The sequence below is a fragment of the Amborella trichopoda genome, chromosome 9 (assembly GCF_054954075.1).
Source record: "Amborella trichopoda isolate Santa Cruz 75 chromosome 9, AtrichopodaSantaCruz75HAP2 v2.0, whole genome shotgun sequence".
Classification (NCBI taxonomy): domain Eukaryota; kingdom Viridiplantae; phylum Streptophyta; class Magnoliopsida; order Amborellales; family Amborellaceae; genus Amborella; species Amborella trichopoda.
Genome location: NC_142344.1, coordinates 18,054,532 through 18,060,583, shown reverse-complemented (window position 1 = coordinate 18,060,583; position 6,052 = coordinate 18,054,532). Strand labels below are relative to the sequence as shown.

At 34.8% G+C, this 6,052-nt stretch overlaps 1 non-coding gene across 1 annotated transcript; it reads left to right on the top strand.

Moving 5' to 3' along the window:
- The first annotated feature begins 1,611 nt into the window (after nucleotides 1-1,611).
- Nucleotides 1,612-1,684, top strand: TRNAE-CUC (transfer RNA glutamic acid (anticodon CUC)). The gene has a single exon. It is a non-coding gene; the product is annotated as a tRNA-Glu (tRNA).
- Nucleotides 1,685-6,052: the final 4,368 nt, after the last annotated feature.

Here is a 6,052-nt window from a genome sequence, read left to right as displayed (position 1 = left end):
ATCGGGATAATCCCCTTAGAAGCCAATGCAGTAACTTTATGGCCTTTACCAAACAATGCTCAAATTAACTTGGTCAGGACATAATACTATAAATGCAGTAAATTTTCTATAATTCCATTTATATATTCTCTTACCATAGTTGCGATGACTCACCATGAGTGTGGCACGTTAGCTATTATTAACTAGAGGTGGCGTGAAGAGACGAACACCCAGCAGTTCAATTATCAGAGAGATGATGCCTACTATATAGAAAATTCTTTGTTTAAGGGTGATGGGAGTTGCTGTAACTTTTAGAATAGTGGAGAACTACGAGGATTTTATGGTTTGCAGGCTAAGAGAGCTGCCACCAGGTACTAACCATTCCATTAGGCATCTGACATGGTTGAGGAAGACATTTAGATTGTTGCTACATAACTGTTACTAGTGCACCCTTTACGACACAACCGTGCCTACCTCCTGTATTTAGTCAGTTGTACAATGTTTGTAAATTCCACAGGTAATACGGTGTCTACATTATATTTGAAGCTTTTTAAGGATATGAAAGTTGTTGGTTGGTATGCATGAGGTGCAGCTGCCCTAGCTTTTTTGTTCCGATCCTTGTCAAAGATTGTTCATTTTGATCACCAACACCTAAGTGGATCAACCACTCTTTTGCTAGTAATGCTATTATTTAAATATTTTGACAGACAATAAAAAAAAATTGATAGATGTTTGCTTGTAATATTCACTTCTTTATGAATGCATTCCAGGGCTGGGTGTACGAGCACTTCAAATTGTTGCGCCTAACTCCTTTTATATATTTTTTTTATTTGAATTAAATTAGTTTTATTGTTTTTTACATAGTATTTCGTATTCCAGATCAATGTTGGCTCGGCCACTGATTTGAGAACAGATCTGCTCACTTCTGAGTAGATTTGATCATGGATTAGAATTTTATTGTCCCACTCTCTATCACACTTTAAAAAAAAAAAAAATCAATTTGTGGTGTTCAGATCTGAGGGATCTTCCTCTGGAGGTCTCTCCGATTTGCATCGTAAATAACATTATTTTTGAAGCATTAAACTTTTTAAATAAATATGAAAATATATTTTAAGGCTATCACAAAGATTTTCAATATTGAAACCACATTTCTCGATACTATTTGAAGGTAGGTTCTAATTTGATTGTTTAGAGCCTAGGCTCTATACAAACCGCACCCTTCTTTATGCTTTTTCATATTTTAGTAGATTTTTCTTTTTTGTATCTTTTTTATTTTTTCAACACTTTTTTGACCATCCAGGACTTGCCCATTTATAACGGTCGAATTGGTTGGTTTACCTGTTGACCCATTAAACCGCTTCTAAAACCATGTCCGGTTAACCGTTTCAATTTTATTTTGCGAACATTGATCCAGATAAAATGGCTAAGTGGGGTCACATATAACCTATATGGTTGGGGCCGCAGGATTAATATATGGTTGGGGCCGCAGGAATATTTCCCGAACTTAACAACGCGACTCCACGTTAACATATAACATAGAGAGCGAAATTCGGAGATAACTACTTGGTTTCGACGCTCGAACTTTTTGTTTCAAACATTGAATAATTTTAGCCAACGACTAAAGAGCACAAATCCGTTGTAGTCTAGTTGGTCAGGATACTCGGCTCTCACCCGAGAGACCCGGGTTCAAGTCCCGGCAACGGAATTCCTTTTTTTTATTATATAAATGAATATGAATTTGAACTTTATTTTAAACAGGTTATTTTAACTATTTTAAATAATTTATTTTAATATTTAAATTTTACTTTTCAGATATGTGGTAAACTACGACATGTTATATGCTTGAAACGGGGACAAGGGGAGTTTGGGAATATTAAACATTTGTAGAGAGGTTATTTTCATTATTTTAAATAATTTTTTTTTAATATTTAAATTTTACTTTTCAGATATGTGGCAAACTACAACATGTTATGCTTGAAACGGGAGAAGGGGAGTTTGGGAATTCGTCATATTCAAAACTTCAATATGGCTAGTATGATAAAATTGGAATAGAGGGTGATTTCTATGCCATCTTCTCTCTTTGCAAAGTTTTTCAAACATAGATACTTTTTTTATACCACATGGCTTATTTAGCGAATGATTTGCTCGCATGCATGGCGGGGCATGGGATTGGGGATCAGTAGGTTGCAAAATAATGTCAAATGGTTGGTTGGTAATTGAAAGCCAAATTCTGGGGTAATCTATGGTTATTAGAGCGTCTTTGTGGGAGATATATTGTGTAAACTTTCACGTAGTTGCAGGTTCTCTGGATGAGGCCAAAATGTCTAACTTCTTAGACGGTGCACCGCTTTAACAGAATTTTCTGTCTACTTTTCTTTACTCTTTTATTCAGAAAGGGTTTTCACATGTACTACCTATTCGACCTCTTGGGGATTAGCTTGTCTGGATTTATTCAGCAGATGGTCTTGTGCTTGTTGAGGAGGGCTTGGGAGTACATAAGGGATGCACCTATAAAATCCTTTTTTCAGAATTTTATGTACCACACCATCCCTTCCCAAGTCAATTAGGTTCACTTGGTTAGCCCTCCATTCTAGGTTACCCACTTCAATGTTGCTTCGATCAAGGGACCTTTCTTTGGTCTCTACATGCCTTTTTGCTTCCAAAAGGAGGAGTTGTGGGATCATATTATAGTGCAGTGTTCATATTCGCAGGTGTGATATGGAGATCCATCTTTTATAGATTTGGAAAACGCTTTCCCCTCGAGCAGATCACGACAACTTTGATGGCCAAGAGGACTTAGATTTAGATCCACATGTATGCAATATGTACGGACTTCTATCTTATCCATTACTATTTGGCTCCTCTAGACTGAACGGAATATGCAAATCCATGATGATGTGAAAATGGACCGGGAGCAACTTCTAAGACGTATCATCCATTTTTTATTTCATGACAAAAGCAAGGAATTAGGCTTTTCATTCCTTGGAATTTAATATAGCTAACAATCTCAACTTGTAGTGTTGTACAAACCACCACCCTCCCTGCTCCCTAGGGGCTCAAATTCATGCGGCATGGTCATTTCTTCCTACAGGTTTTTTCAAGCTTAACATTGGTGGTGCTTCCTGTTGGACTATGTGGTAAGAGATAGATCCCTAAATTCCCAGGATTAAGGGCAGTGTCGTGAGATTGAGGATCGCAAAGATCAGACTTTTTACCAAAACTATAAGAACTTTCTAAATTTCTTTGTACCTCTCCATGGCCATGAAAATCATTCTTAAAGAGGGATGGAGGAGGCGGTTATCCAACGTTCGGCTTCTTCCTGAAATCTCTAAAAAAACGTGACCCTGTAGTCCTAGAAAGTGGGTGGTAACTTTTTAGCCGTTAGATAACGACACTTTCTCTCTCTAAGAAGCCTCCATATTTTAGTGATAAGCATTAAATTATAAGAGAGAAAAAAATTGCACGCTTAAAAACCCCATGGCTACACACACGTACCAACATCTCCCAATTGGCCATGAGGGCCATATATATTACAATATCATAAAGTCTTTACCACTTAATGAATTTAACATTTATGAGCATATTTTTGTCATAAGGCTTTCGCGCAAGTGCTATTATACATCTTATAACAAAAAATATCAAAAGTCATGTCATGGTTTTCACACTAATGCTGTTTTTACTCTCATGACCAAGACATCAAAAAATATCCCATTTGGGATTTCCTAACTTAAATATTTCCAAGTCTCATCAAAGCTACATACTTTGATAATATTTCTGCACTCGATCCCTTTGTTAAAGGATCTGCAATCATATCTAAAGATGACAAATAACTTACAGTTATTTCATTCTTTCCAATAATATTATAAATATAATGATAATCAATTTCAATGTGCTTACCCTTGAAACTATAAGCTTCATTTCTAATTGATGAAATAGCAGCCTGATTATCACAAAAAAATTTAATAGGTTCGTCGGCTATATCCTGCTTCAAATCATCTATGAAGCGTTTAATCTAGACGGCATAAGTTGTAGCAATGCTACAAGCAATATACTCGGCTTCAATAGTATACCAAGCTACACAACCTTGCTTCTTGCTAGACCAAGAAACACATCCACTTCCAAAGAGGAATACAATTCCTTAGGTTGATTTTTTATCCCCTAGGTCTCCTGCAAAATCTGCATCAGAGTACCCAGTAACCTCTAAGTTGTCAGCTTGGAAGCACAACTTGTAATTTTTAGTTTTCTGAATATATCTGAGTATCCTTTTTACAGCTTGCCAATGAGCTATCCCAGGATTACTATGAAATCTACTTACAAGACCATATGCATGACTCAAATCAGGTCTTGTATACAATATGGCATAATTTATGAATTCTACAGCTTAAGCATATGGAATTCTTTTCATTTCAGCTTTGTCACTATCATTTAATGGACACATTTTCTTTGATAATTTCAAGTTTTTACAAACAGAGGTATCTATGGGCTTGCAATTTTCCATCTTAAATCTCTTTAAAACATTTTCTAAATAATTTTCTTGAGATAAACATAAAAATCTTGAACTTCTATCTCTTATTATCTTAATGCCCAATACATATGAGGCTTCTCCTACATCTTTCATCTCAAAATGGGAACTTAACCATGATTTGGTATAGTTAATCATGCCAATATCATTACCGGCTATCAAAATATCATCCACATATAGTGACAATATAACAAAATTGCTCCCATTATTCCAGACATATACACAATGGTCTAACCTATTGGCTATATAACCAATTTCAATGATTGCATTATGAAAAGTAAAGTATCATTGCCTAGAAAACTATTTTAGACCATATAAAGATTTATTAAGTTTATATATTTTATCTTTTTGGCCTTTAATTACATATTTTTTTGGTTGTTTCATGTATATATCTTCTTTTAATTATCTATTTAAGAAAGTTGTTTTGACTTCCATCTGAAATAATTCTAGATCATAATATGCAAATAATGCAAAGATGATCCTAATAGATGAAAATTTGGCTACTGGAGAATAAATTTTTACATAATCTATGCCCTCCCTTTGGGTAAATCCTTTAGCTACCAACCTATCTTTATATTTATCAATGGGTCTATTTGCATTAAGCTTTTCTTTAGGACCCATTTGCAACCGATGGCTTTTCTATCTTTAAGGAGGTCAACCAACTCCCAAACTTGATTTCTTTTAATAGAATCAAGTTCATCTTTCATGGCTTGAGCCTACTCAGCTAAGTCATGTGAGCTACTAGCTTCACTATAACTTCGAGGTTCATCTATTGTATCCTCAGTCATTGAAGAGTAATTATCTTCATTCATAAATACATAAAATTCTTCTAAAGTCGTAGGTGGGGCTCTAGTTCTTTTAGGCATGTATGGTATACTTGATTCAATTGAATCATTCTCACCAAATGTAGGAGTGTGAGAAACAGGGTCTTCCAGACCCTTATCTTTATCAATTTCATGTAAGTCAACATGCTTATTTAAAATATTGTCATCATCAATATTTTCTAAGAAATAAGCATCACGACTCTCTACTAATGATCTTGTATCATGGTTATAAAACTTATAACCTTTAGAACTTTTTAAATAGCCTATAAAAGAGCATTTTATAGTTTTACTTTATAATTTATCTCTATTTTGTGGTGGTATAAGCACATGTGCTCAAGAACCCCAAACTTTCAAGATAGTAAGGTCAGGTTTCCTACTTGTCCATAATTCATATGAGTCAAGTCTATAGATTTAGGTGAGACACGATTAATGATATATATTGCAATGTTGAGAGCTTCACCCCAAAAATGATGTGATAAATTTGAATGACTCATTATGGACCTAACCATGTCCATTAAAGTTCTATTTCTCCTTTCAGCTATACCATTTTGTTGTGGTGTATATGACATAGTTGTTTGGTGAATTATACCATGCTCCTTATAAAATTCAGAAAATAAGGTGGAGCAATATTCACCTCCCCTATCTATACGAAGACTTTTAATGTGTCTACCTAACTGATTTTCTACTTCAGTTTTATATTCTTTAAGTGTTTCTAATGCATCTGATT